Genomic DNA, 14,634 nt, shown 5'->3' on the forward strand with positions numbered 1-14,634 from the left:
CACTTCTCCGCTTTAACAAAAAGCTGGCTCTCCAGGAGACGCTGAAGGACCTGTCGGATGTGGAGGATATGCTCTTGAGCTGAACGGGAAAAGACAAAGATGTCGTCGAGGTAGCCAAACACAAACCTGTTCAGCATGTCCCAGAGCACATCGTTGACCAGGGCCTGGAACACGGCAGGAACATAGGTCAGTCCGAATGGCATAACCAAGTACTCATATTACCCTCTAGCCGTCTTAAAGGCTATCTTCCACCCGTCTCCTTCCCGTATCTGAACGAGATGGTTGGCGTCCCGAAGGTCCAACTTTGAGAAGATGGTCGCTCCCTGTAGAGGTTTGAAAGCCGAGGAGATGAGTGGTAGATGGTAACGGTTTTTGAGCGTGATGTCATTAAGGCCCCGGAAGTTGATACATGGGCACAGGGTTTTGTCCTTCTTCTCCACAAAGAAGAACCCTGCGCCGGCGGGAGAGGCAGATGGACGAATACTCCCTGCAGCGAGAGAGTCCTCAATGTACTCCTCCATAGCCTTGGTCTCCGGACCTGACAGGGAGTAAAGCCTCCCCCGAGGTGGTGTCCGGGAGAAGGTCAATGGTGCAGTTGTAGGGTTGATGTGGAGGGAGAGACGTAGCACGGGCCTTGTTGAAGACCACCCGGAGGTCCAGGTACTCCCTGGAAATGCAGAGAGATCTGAGGCTTCTCCCAAGCCTGCAGGAAGACGTCTCGGGGCAGGCTGTGCAGACTTAAGACAGAACGGGCTCCAATCCACCATGGAACCAGTAGCCCAGTTGATCAGGGGATTGTGCTTCTGGAGCCATGAATACCCCAAAACCCCGGGTACATGGGGAAATTCTATGAGCAGGAACTGCATACACTCACTGAGATTTCTTGATACTTGTAAGTTGATAGGAACCGTATTGCAGGTTCAATGAGCACCTGGAGAGATTTGGCCTGGTCACCCCACAACAGGGTGGGATGGAGAGGGGTAATGGGAGATTGGAGATGGGAAAATCCCTGTACGGCTCACCAGAGTACTCGAACATACTGATGAGCCTGGTCTTTTTAATGGACAGGTAGAAATATAATGTCCTGTTGTCCCGCAATACAGACAGCTCCTGGTGCTCAACCTAAGTAAATGTTAATCCGGACACAATCTAGCCCTTCCCAGTAGCTTGGGTTCTGTAGGAGGCGAGTTAACTTCCCCCAGTGATTCCTGTGGGCACTCTCGTGAACTACAATTCTCTCGGTAAGGTGAACAGCGGGAACTTCTGGGGTTCCTTGGAGACGAGGTGGGAGCAGTGGTCGAGCGAGTGTGACCGGGAACAGGCCTCCTCTCCCTCCTACATTCCCGTAGCCGCCCATCGATCCATAAGGTCAAGGCGATGAGGGAGTCGAGATCCATGTGAATCTCGTCTTTAACCGAGATTCCGGGTTCCAGTCACTCTCAGCCGCCAATGTGCAAAAATCCACTGCGTAGTCTGCCACACTACCGGAGTCTTGCCATAGTTGGAGCAGCTTACGAGCAGCCTCTCTCCCGGACAATCAAACACTTTACGTACCTCCGTAGCCCAGGTGAGTGCCCTCCCGGACATCAGCGTTATCAAATATGCTATCTTCGAGCGGTCCTAGGGCAACGAAGAAGGCTGCAGCTCGAAGATTAGGGAGCACTGGGAGACGCCCGGCAGGTTCCTAGAATCTCCAGCGTAGTGCTCCGGAGGAGGTAAGCGAGGATCTTGGGACACCGGGGTAGGCTGGGAAGAAGCGCTGCAGGTGGCGGGTTGTTGAGAGTCTGGGGGATTACTGTTGTGGCTTGCTGCCTAGTTGGGAATCCGCGGAATTGCTCCAGCAATGTATCGAACCGTTATGGTTATGGCATTCTGCCAGGGTATAGATTCCCATCAAAAGGTTTTGAAGTAACTCTTCATGTCTTCCAATGGTGGTGCCTTGGGAGGAGACAACGTTGCGGCGCTGGTCCGAGTCTGTTGGGTCCGTCATGGCCAGTTCGTACTATCACGGCTCAGGCTAAGACACAGATGCAGACACAGGAGCCTGATAGTACGAGTGTCAGAGTTTATTATAGTACAAGGGGCAGGCAAAAGGTAATGTCAAGACAGGCAAAGAGTTGTGATCCAAATCAGAGTCAGGAGGTACAGGAAGGCAGGCAATCGGTAGGTCAAGGCAGGCAAAGAGTCGTAATCCAAATCAGAGTGAGGCAGTTACAGGACGGCAAGCAGGATCAGGACAGGCAGAAAGGTCAGAACTGAGCACAGGGAACACGGGAACACGCTGGTAAGACTTGACGGGACAAGACCAACTGGCAACAGACAAAAAGAAAACGCAGGTATAAATACACAGGGGATAATGGGGGAAGATGGGGGTTGGAGACAAGCACAAAGACAGGTGAAACAGATTAGGGTGTGACAAGCAGACACTCAACACTCCATGGAACGAGTTTGACACCCTGCTATAGGTTCTATTCGTTTCTGACTTCTCCTTCTGGAATCCTAGCAGAGGTGGATCCTCATATGGTGAATAACTTTGTATCACACAGTAGATGTCTATGTCTAGTCAGACAAATAGATGTCTAGCGAGACAAGATGGCGCTGAAGAGGATGGCTGACATTTTACATGCTCCTGACCAATTGTTAGTTTTTTTGTGTTGTTTGTAACTTATTTTTTTACTTATTTTGTACATAATGTTGCTGCTACCATCTCCTATGACCAAAAATAACTTCTGGACATCAGAACAGCGAATACTCACTACGAACTGAAAGAAACTTTCCATTAAATGAGTCCGACGAGAAGGATATACTGCTCTCCCAGGAACAAGCCCAAATCCCGTCATTTGCGTGAAGAAAAGACAGAGGAAAAGAGGACGCAGATCGGGCTGCCTTCTGAGACTCTGAAGGTGAGCGAGTAAATTCCCACTACCTTCCGTTTTACTTGCTAACATGCAATCATTGGAAAATAAAATTGCTGACCTACAATTACGATTATCCTACCAACGGGACATTAAGAACTGTAATATCTTTTGTTTCACCAAGTCGTGGCTGAACAACGACACGGATAATATGGAGCTGGCGGGATTTTCCATGCACCGGCGGAACAGAGATGCTACGTCTGGTAAGATGAGGGGTGGGGGGGTGTGTCTTTTTGTCAATAACAGCTGGTGCGCTATGTCTAATATTAAAGAAGTCTCGAGGTATTGCTCGCCTGAGGTAGTGTACCTTACGATAAGCTGTAGACCACACTATCTACCAAGAGAGTTCTCATCTAAATTATTCGTATTTACCACCACAGACCAATGCTGGCACTAAGACCGCACTCAACCAACTCTATAAGGCCATAAGCAAACAAGAAAATGCCCATCCAGAAGCGGCACTCCTAGTGGCCGGGAACTTTAATGTATGCAAACTTAAATCAGTTTTACTACATTTTTATCAGCATGTCACATGTGCAACTCTAGACCACCTTTACTCCACACACAGAGATGCATACAAAGCTCTCCCCCACCTTCCATTTGGCAAATCTGACCATAATTATATCCTCCTGATTCTTGCTTACAAACAACAACTAAAGCAGGAATTACCAGTGACTCGCTCAATATGGAAGTGGTCAGATGACGCGGATGCTATGCTACAGGACTGTTTTGCTAGCACAGACTGGAAAATGTTCCGGGATTCATTCAATGGCATTGAGGAGTATACCACCTCAGTCATCGGCTTCGTCAATAAGTGCATTGACGACGACGTCCCCACATTAACCATACGTACATATCCCAACCAGAAGCCATGGATTACAGGCAACATCCGTATCAAGCTAAAGGCTAGAGCTGCCACTTTCAATGAGTAGGGCACTAATCCGGACGCTTATAAGAAATCCTGCTATGCCCTCAGACGAACCATCAAACAAGCAAAGCGTCAATACAGGATTAAGATTGAATCCTACTACACCGGCTCTGACGCTCGTCAGATGTGGCAGGGCTTGAAAACTATTACGGACTACAAAGGGAAACCCAGACGCGAGCTAACCAGTGACGCGAGCCTACCAGATGAGCTAAATGCCTTTTATGCTCGCTTCGAGGCAAGCAACACGGAAGCATGCACCAGAGCACCAGCTGTTCTGGATGACTGTGTGATAACGCTCTCGGTAGCCAATGTGAGCAAGACCTTTAAACAGGTCAACATTCACAAAGCCGCGGGGCCAGATTGATTACCAGGACGTGTACTCAAAGCATGCACGGACCAACTGGCAAGTGTCTTCACTGACATTTTCAACCTCTCCCTGACTGAGTCTGTAATACCTACATGTTTCAAACAGACCCTCATAATCCCTGTGCCCAAGGAAGCGAAGGTAACCTGCCTAAATGATTCCCGCCCCGTAGCACTCACGCCAGTAGCCATGAAGTGCTTTGAAAAGCTGGTCATGGCTCACATCAACGGCATCCTCCCGGATATCCTAGACCCATTCCAATTCGCATACCGCCCCAACAGATCCACAGATGACGCAATCTCAATCGCACTCCACACTGCCCTTTCACACCTGGACAAAAGGAACACCTATGTGAGAATGATGTTCATTGACGACAGCTCAGCGTTCAACGCCATAGTGTCAATGAAGCTCATCAATAAGCTAAGGATCCTGGGACTAAACACCTCCCTTTGCAACTGGATCCTGGACTTCCTGACGGACCGCCCCCAGGTGGTAAGGGTAGGAAACAACACATCTGCCACGCTGATTCTCAACACTGGGGCCCCTCAGGGATGTGTACTTAGTCCCATCCTGTACTCCCTGTTCACCCACGACTCCGTGGCCAAACATGACTCCAACACCATCATTAAGTTTGCTGACGACACAACAGTGGTAGGCCTGATCACAGACAACGATGAGACAGCGTATAGGGAGGAAGTCAGAGAACTTGTAGTGTAGTGCCAGGACAACAACCTCTCCCTCAATGTGTGCAAGACAAAGGAGCTGGTCGTGGACTACAGGAAAAGGAGGGCCGAACAGGGCCCCATTAACATCAATGGGGCTGTAGTAGAGCGGGTCGGAGTTTCACATCACATCAGTGTCCACATCACCAACGAACTATCATGGTCCAAACACACCAAGACAGTCGTGAAGAGGGCACAACCAAACCTTTTCCCCCTCAGGAGACTGAAAAGATTTGGCATGGGTCCCCATGGGTCCCCAAGTTCTACAGCTACACCATGGAGAGCATCCTGACCGGTTGCATCACCGCCTGGTGTGGCAACCTCTCGGCATCTGACCGTAAGGCGTTACAAAGGGTAGTGCGTATGGCCCAGTACATCACTGGGGCCAAGCTTCCTGCCGTCCAGGACCTATATAATAGGCGGTGTCAGAGGAAAGCCCATAAAATTGTCAGAGACTCCAGTCACCCAAGTCAAAGACTGTTTTCTCTGCTACTGCACTGCAAGCGGTACCGGAGCGCCAAGTCTAGGACCAAAAGGCTCCTTAACAGATTCTACCCCCAAGCCATAAGACTGCTGAACAATTAATCAAATGGCAACCGGACTATTACATTGACCCCCCCATTTGTTTTGTACACTGCTGCTACTCACTGGTTATTGTTACTTCACCCCTACCTACATGTACAAATTACTTAAACTAACCTGTACCCCCGCACACTGACTCGGTACCGGTACCCTCTGTACATAGCCTCGTTATTGTTATGTTATTGTGTTACTTTTTATGATTTTTTACTTTAGTTTACTTGGTAAATATTTTCTTAACTCTTCTTGAACTGCACTGTTGGTTAAGGGCTAAGGGCTTGTAAGTAAACATTTGTTGTCTACACAAATGTTTCAGCACCACTTTCTGTATAACAACAAGTCTCCACTTCTTGTATTCGGCACATGTGAGAAATAAAGTTTGATTTGATTTGATTTGATATCCACTGCTGGGGTTACTGTGGAGAGAGGTGGAAAGTGGTGCTGAAAATGGTGGACATCACAAACTTGTAGCTACTGTCCATGGTTGGTTACTATTGGCCATGTTTTATGGTGTGTGAACAAGTACTTAAATCTCAACCCTCTGGTTTCCCTCCCAGTCTCTTAGATAGTTTGTTGGCATATGGTTTTCTGTGTTTATAATAACAACATCTTAATAGAGTTATTATTTTGTCACGATGAATTTAGTCATGAAAAACTAAACATTTAGTAAGGATTGAAAGCATTTTTATACATACTTGGTTTTAGTTTACATTAAATATTGCTTTGTTACTTCAGACTCCCATTTTTTGGTGACACTCGTGTCAACTTGCCTTTCAAATTCCTGTATTGAGGGATGCGTTTCCCACCAGATGTAGTGTGAAACTCTGACAGATGGAACCCATGGGATGTGGACTGGAGACGTTTCAGAGGAAAATAAAAGGGTCACTAACCCTGCAATGAATAGAATGGGTTGAACCAAACAAAGAGGCAGCCAAAACAGCGAGGTGGTGTAACAACAACCAGAAATATTGTTCTACGTTCTGTGGAGACAGGATGGGTAAACAACAGGACTCAGCCACCCGCGCAAACAGATGATGACACTAAGTTCAGGGGCCTTCTTTTGTACTGTGGGAGATGCAGTACCAACCTGACCAATCAACCAATCTGATTGAGGGGGGGGGGATGTGCAACTCAATGTTACGGTGTTCTTAATGGTTGGTATACTCCGTATTTATTTATGAAAAATTCAGCATTTTTGTAAACAAGGAAATTATTATTATTATTATAACATTTTGTAAATGTTGACATATGAAGAAATATATTACAGGATGTAATTTGTCAGTTGACACATACTAGAGAAAATGTTTGTATACATGATACATAAACAACACAATGAATCCTTCAACTTGCCAAATGCGTAAAAAGCCCATGTGATCAGATTTATTTTAGATTAATTCCTGGATACGTTTCATATCCAGGATGGGTAAACAACAGGGCTATCCAGCCACACGCACAAACAGACGGTGACTAAGGTCAAGGGCCTTGCTTTGAATTGTTGGAAATGCAGTACCAACCTGATCAATCAATCTGACTGACATCCATAGACTACATGACGCCACACCTTACTCATAAATCTGTCTTCTATTGTATTTATCAAAAATTCTGCATTTTTGTAAACAAGGAATTATATAACATTTTATAAATGTTGAAATATACAGAAATATATTACAGGATGTAATTTGTGAGTTGGCACATACTAAAGAAAATGTTTGTATGCATGATACTACATAAACAACAAAATGAATTGTTAATCATGCCAAATGCGTGAAAAGCCCATGTGATCAGACTAATTCCAGGATATGTTTCATAGAGCGTCTCCCAGAAAATTACAAATGCATTCTGTGTTGGCGCAGAAGGCAGCATTCCCAGCTAGCACATTTGGTTCCTTGGAAGTTGTAGGAACGTATATTTTTGGATTCACATTGATTGTGGAAATGAAGCCATAAGTTTCCTGACCTGTAAACCGGAACGTTTTTTTAAATGTCTGAGAACAGAAGTTACAATTTTGCCTGTTCTGGGAATGTTTCTTTAGGTTGCAGGGAGGTTCTGAGAATGTTTTACTCTGGTTCCTTGAAAATGTATGCTCTCACTACTGTAAGTTGCTTTGCATAAGTGCGTCTGCTAAATGTAAAATTTTAACATTTAAAGTTTTCCTGGGAGGTTTTATTAACGCTCTGAGAAAGGAAATTATATGTTATTTGGAGGTTTTTTTCAATAACACTGCTAGCTTATTTTGGATGAAGTTTTCTGAATTCCAAGCACAGATAGGACATACAGAAATTAATTTCCTTATATTATATTAATCATTCAAACACATGTATTTTTTTATTGTGAGACAGCATTGGTGAAATTCAAACCTATAATCTTCTGTTTTCTATCCATGAACTTAGTCCTCTGGGCCACTAGCATGGAGCTAGCATGTCATGTTTTTTTATGCATAAAAAGCTGTTAATTCTTGTCTATTTAAACAGACCCCATTTCAAACAAAACAAGCACTCCTTAAGATCAGGTGTGGCCAATTAGTGGCCAATTGCATTTCGCTACACCCGCAATAACATCTGCTAAATATGTGTACGTGACCAATAAAATTTGATTTGATTCGATCTTTTTATTTGATTTATCAAGTTAAAGGAAAGAGAGAGTTTTGTTGATGCTGAGAATGGAATGTATATGTTTTTAAATAACATTCTTAGAACGTTCTCTGAATGTTATTAAAGTTTTCTTGTAGTTTTTATGGAAAGTTTTCTTAACATTCTCGGAACAGTTTGAGAACATGACTTTAAATAGAACCATGAGGAAACCTGTAGGAAACGTTATGCTAAAGAATTGAAATTCTTTACGTTCTCTGAACTATTTGAGAACATTCCCAATGGAACACCAGTTAGAGAACATTCCTGGAACATTACCAAAATTGAAATAAAATGTTTGATATTTTTGGAAATGTTCTGTTAAAGTAATGAAAAACCAATATATATATATTTTTTTGTCAAGTTCCTTAAATGTGCTGAGATTGTTCCTAAGCCAATAAACTATCCTTCACCATTACCCGAAAGTTCCGGCAAGGTTGTATGGAAAATAACGATAGGACAACCACACTCTCACCAAGCTCTAAGAAATGGTTCTCAGAACGTTATGTGCCAGCTGGGTTGTCCTCATGTGTACTTTCCCATTGACTGGACAGAACAAAGCAATGCTTGAATCAAGCCATGTGAATATAGCCCTATTATGTTTGAGGACATCTGAGATGTTTCAGCCTGTTTACTGTGAATGGAGGAACTGCAGAAAACTGATACCATCTCAAACTCCGATAAGAGATGTGAATTATTTGAAAGGCAGAACAAAAGAAAAGACAATCTGCTAGGTACATTTGAAGCAGAAACTATAAAGGCCTAGCCTATGCCATGGCACGCGACTGCTACCTGATACCTACGCAAGGTCTGCTTCTGACTCTACTTTGTCCCTTGTTAAAATAGCACACCCCGTTAGTGAACTGAATGCACAGCAGATTGTCTGTGGTCGCTATCTGTTTGCACATGTCAGAGATAGTACACACATAAATGTACACAATTCATTAAATATGGCCTATAATTCCCACTTTAAGCTAACCATGTAAACTCAGCAAAAAAATAAACGTCCTCTCACTGTCAACTGTGTTAATTTTCAGCAAACTTAACGTGTAAATATTCTTAAGAACATAACAAGATTCAACAACTCAGACATAAACTGAACAAGTTCCACAGACATGTGACTAACAGAAATTGAATAATGTGTCCCTGAACAAATGGGGGGTCAAAATCAAAAGTAACAGTCAGTATCTGGTGTGGCCACCAGCTGCATTAAGTACTGCAGTGCATCTCCTCCTTATGGACTGCACCAGATTTGCCAGTACTTGCTGTGAGATGTTACCCCACTCTTCCACTAAGGCACCTACAAGTTCCTGAATATTTCTGGGGGGAATGGCCCTAGCCCTCACCCTCTGATCCAACAGGTCCCAGATGTGCTCAATGGGATTGAGATCCGGGCTTTTCGCTGGCCATGGCAGAACACTGACATTCCTGTCTTGCAGGAAATCACGCACAGAATGAGCAGTATGGCTGGTGGCATTGTCATGTTGGAGGGTCATGTCAGGACTCGTCAGAGAAGAGCACTTTTCTGGTCCAGCGACATTGGTTTTGTGCCCATAGGCGACGTTGTTGCTGGTGATGTCTGGTGAGGACCTGCCTTACAACAGGCCTACAAGCCCTCAGTCCAGCCTCTCTCAGCCTATTGCGGACAGTCTGAGCACTGATGGAGGGATTGTGCGTTCCTGGTGTAACTCGGGCAGTTGTTGTTGCCATCCTGTATCTATCCCGCAGGTGTTATGTTCGGATGTACCGATCCTGTGCATGTGTTGTTACACGTGGTCTGCCACTGCGAGGATGATCAGCTGTCCGTCCTGTCTCCTTGTAGCGCTGTCTTAGGCGTCTCACAGTATGGACATTGCAATTTATTGCCCTGGCCACATCTGCAGTCCTCATGCCGCCCAAGGCACGTTCACGCAGATGAGCATGGACCCTGGGCATCTTTCTTTTGATGTTTTTCAGAGTCAGTAGAAAGGCCTCTCCAGTGTCCTAAGTTTTCATAACTGTGACCTTAATTGCCTACCGTCTGTAAGCTGTTAGTGTCTTAACAACCGTTCCACAGGTGGATGTTCATTAATTGTTTATGGTTCATTGAACAAGCATGGGAAACAGTGTTGATCTGTGAAGTTATTTAGATTTTTACGAATTATCTTTGAAAGACAGGGTCCAGAAAAAGGGATGTTTCTTTTTTTGCTGTTTAGATTAAATAGATCTTACTATGTAGTTATTATATCCTCCTGAGTATCAAGACACAAGGCGAGACCCATATGCAGACACAGGAGGCAGATGGTTGGAGTCTTACAATGTTTAATAATCCAAAGGTGTAGGCAAGAGAATGGTCGTGGACAGGCAAAAAGGTCAAAACCAGATCAGAGTCCAGGAGGTACAGAGTGGCAGACAGGCTCGTGGTCAAGGCAGGCAGAATGGTCAGGCAGGCGGGTACAGAGTCCAGAAACAAGCAAGGGTCAAAACCGGGAGTACTAGAAAAAGAGAATAGCAAAAGGAGTACGGGAAAAACACGCTGGTTGACTTGACTAAACATACAAGACGAACTGGCACAGAGAGACAGGAAACACAGGGATAAATACACTGGGGAAAATAAGTGACACCAGGAGGGGGTGGAGACAGTCACAGGAAAAGGTGTTTACATAACACAAGTGTTTGGGGTGTAAAAAAATGTTTTACCAAGAAAGAAAAACCAAAACAATATTGTTATTTATCTTTTATTGTAAATGCAAAATTTTCTTCTGTAGTGGTCATTAGGACGTAAATATAAAAAAATCTACATTACAGTCAATGGCTATAGTAGGTGAAATACATAGTTGCGGCATCCAGATGTCCACTACAGAGGACATTTCTTGATAAGCTCTTATTTAGCTCTTATTTAATGTGACAAAATTATTACAGAGTCCCGACAACTCATTTAACTATTCCTGAGATATTCACTTACCAGAAACAGTTTGAGTATCAAACTCACAAAAATGATAATTGATAATTATACACACTTCTTTTAAAATGTTCATAAAATGTGAACATTTTGACTGCAGACATTTTTTAAAGAACCATCAAGAAACAGTTGTCAAGGTCACACCTCCACATATGTGATATAATTCAAAAGCCCAGAATCCCAGAGTTCTCTCAAAGGGACAACAGGATTTAATACAGTGGCTTGTATGGCCTCCGAGATACGTACCAAGAACTCATGTCCACTAGAGAAGGCAAAAATTATTTGCTGGATCTGGGGTTGTATGATGGATGTCATGGGATAAGCTGGTCTCTGTTGTCTTCTCTCACACGCAAGCCATCAGACATTTGATACCAGACATGTTTTAATCCACAGTGATTTATTAGTTTCATGACTTGGCTGCAGGTGTATTTTCACGTCTCTCTGCTATGACTGAAGATCCTCTGGGATAGCTGACAGATAGACCTCTTCTTTAAGGAATACTTTATCAAGTGTTTTTATAATGATATTGAGTTGTTTAAAAAAAAAAATACTTGGATTGATTTCGCGAACATCTGCATCAATGAAATGTTTCTGAGTTATCTGAATCCAAATCTCAGACTAGTATACAGTTGCTTACTAGATCCCTTTTTATATGATGACTTACCTAGCTTTTGTGTAATCTTTCTTAAAATATTATTGGAATGACTAATAATGACAGTAGATGCAGAAGGAGTACTGCTTCAATAAACCTCTGGCCAAACTGTTCTAAACTTAGCCATTTTCCTCTGACTGGCTTTAGCCAGAGACAAGATATTTTGCTTTAAAATGAAAGTTAAGACATTGTAATAATACAAAATTACTAAACACAATTTATCTAGCTATTCAACAAGTTGTTTTGTATTAACAATTCCAGCCATTTTGAAAGAATAATCTCCTCATCCTTGGTCCCATTTTCTCGCACGCAACCGTTAAACCAAGGTTCAGGGTGATTGTCCATACTGATAATCCAAATGTTTCAATAAATGAATCAGTTTCAGGACACGCTTTGGGCCTTGGGACCTCCTTACCTTGATCCTCAGCCTCACAAAGACATTTGTTTCTAATCCGAAGAGCAAAGATTTTCCATGGTAATTTAAAACAACCAGAGGAGTGAGAGAAAAACAGGAAACGCATGTGTCTTTGACCGGACATCACAGATCTTAGGATCCCTGGGGCACTGCTTGGGTTCCCAACTGGACCTATTGTTGAGTTTCATGACTAGAGAGATGATGGCATACGGTACAAAGAAACACTAACAACATTGGTTCCACATCAATAGAGAAAAAAATGTATAGTGATGAATTTCACAAGATGTCAAATGTGCGATCTACAAAGAGACATAGTTTGTAATTAATTATTCTCAACTAATGTTGAGCTATACTTTATAATTACACCTGTCACTTAAACAAGAGAAAACAAAACCAAATCCAGGCTGTACTATAACCCTCTATATTCCTCTCTCTTGTGTAGTTGAGGTTTTCTCTTACCGATTGTATAACATACCTTAAAGATGATAATCATCCAAGGAACGGCTCAGTGGGATTCCTCAATATGGTACTTCATAAGGTAACGAGGACACAATGTTCTTGAGGTCAAAGGGTCTGGTAACACAGTCTCTCCCGTGCTGAGTCTACTAACCAATGCATGTCAGCTCTAGGATAGGAATCTGACATGGAATGAAGTTCTGGACTGAAGTTAGTTCTCCCTTCACGTCTGTGCTTTCTTACTATTCTCGCAGCTCTCAGCTCGTGAATTATTTATGTATAATGGACAAATATCCCTGTATTCTTGTAAGTACCTCTCCTCTTTCATCCTTTTCCCCACTATGAATATCAGACTGTTCCAAATGCCAGACAGCCTTCACACTGCATTCCTGTTCAATCAAGGAACATAGATGCATGTCGGAGGAGGCATGATGAATTGAATTCTCTTGGATGAGCAAATCAGACACCAACATAAACATTTTTACCTGAAGAGTGTTACACAGGTATATAAGACTGGGTGTAGTCAGGGCCAGGTCAAGGTCATGTTATGTCTGACTGTTGTGTCTGTTCATCAGGTTTTTATAAAAATAATCAAAACAATTGCCGAGAACACCATCAACAATATGGCATGAATAGGGTCAAAAGTGTGGAGTGAACATGCTTCTACAAGTAGACTTAGTATGTTGCATCCCTTGTATACTGAACAAAAATATAAACACAACATGCAACAATTTCTAAGATTTTACTGAGTTATAGTTCATATAAGGAAATCAGTCAACTAAAATAAATATATTAGACCCTGATCTACGGATTTCACATGACTGGGCAGGGGCGTAGCCATGGGTGGGCCTGGGGGGCATAGGCCCACCCACTTGAGAGCCAGGCCCAGCCAATCAGAATACATTTTTCCACACAAAAATAGCTCTCAGTTTCATCAGCTGTCCGGGTGGCTGGTCTCAGACAATCCTGCAGGTAGAGAAGCTGGATGTGGAGGTCCTGGGCTGTAGTGGTTACACGTGCTCTGCGGTTGTGAGGTCGATTGGACGTACTGACAAATTCTCTAAAACGACGTTGGAGGCTGCTTATGGTAGAGAAATTAACATAGAATTATCTGGCAACAGCTCTGGTGGACATTCCTGCAGTCAACATGCCAATTGCACGCTCCCTCAAAACTTGAGACATCTGTGGCATTCTGTTGTGTGACAAAACTGCACATTTTAGAGTGGCCTTTTATTGTCCCCAGCACAAGGTGCACCTGTGTAATGATCATGCTGTTTAATCAACTTCTTGATATGCCACAACCTTCAAGCGGATTGATTATCTTGGCAAAGGAGAAATGCTCACTAACAAGGATGTAAAAAATATGCTTTTTGTGCGAATGGAAAAGGAATTCTCATGAAACATGCGACCAACACTTTACATGTTGCATTTATATTTTTGTTCAATATATTATGTCAGCGTAAGATTTAAACTTCCACCAGTACACACCCTTGTGCCAATACCACAATTTTTCAAGAGATTAAGTCATTTGTTCACCATGTGTGTGTGCAGATGTGAAGGATGTCCGAGAGTTGGTTTTAATTAAGCGATTAGAAGGCTATGGAAAAGCATGAGGGATTTCCAGTCCTTCTCTTGGCGACATTTTGGGAGAGAGTCCAAAAGAGTTTCCCCTTTGCTCATATCGGCTAATGAAACCTAAGCATTTAATGATAATAGAATAAATATTGTGAAATTATTTTCAAGAAATCTTAGCCAACGTTCACTTAGCCTGATATTATGTATGGTTCATTGGTACAGCTTGGAAAAGTTGAGATATTGTCACATATCGGCAACAAGCATCAAACATGCTGTCTCTGGAAAATATGTCCAATGAAATACTCTGTAATAGCAATTTGCAGAGATGTGGTTGAAACCTCATCTTAGACATAGAAACTCTGCTACTCAAAATCTCTACCAGTCCCCCTTGCCTTGCCACACTTATCTCAATAATTTGCTGACAGAGACCTACAGCGTAGCGTTGGCGTGAAGAAGTTCA

This window comes from Salvelinus alpinus, chromosome 1 (genome assembly GCF_045679555.1).
Source record: "Salvelinus alpinus chromosome 1, SLU_Salpinus.1, whole genome shotgun sequence".
Classification (NCBI taxonomy): domain Eukaryota; kingdom Metazoa; phylum Chordata; class Actinopteri; order Salmoniformes; family Salmonidae; genus Salvelinus; species Salvelinus alpinus.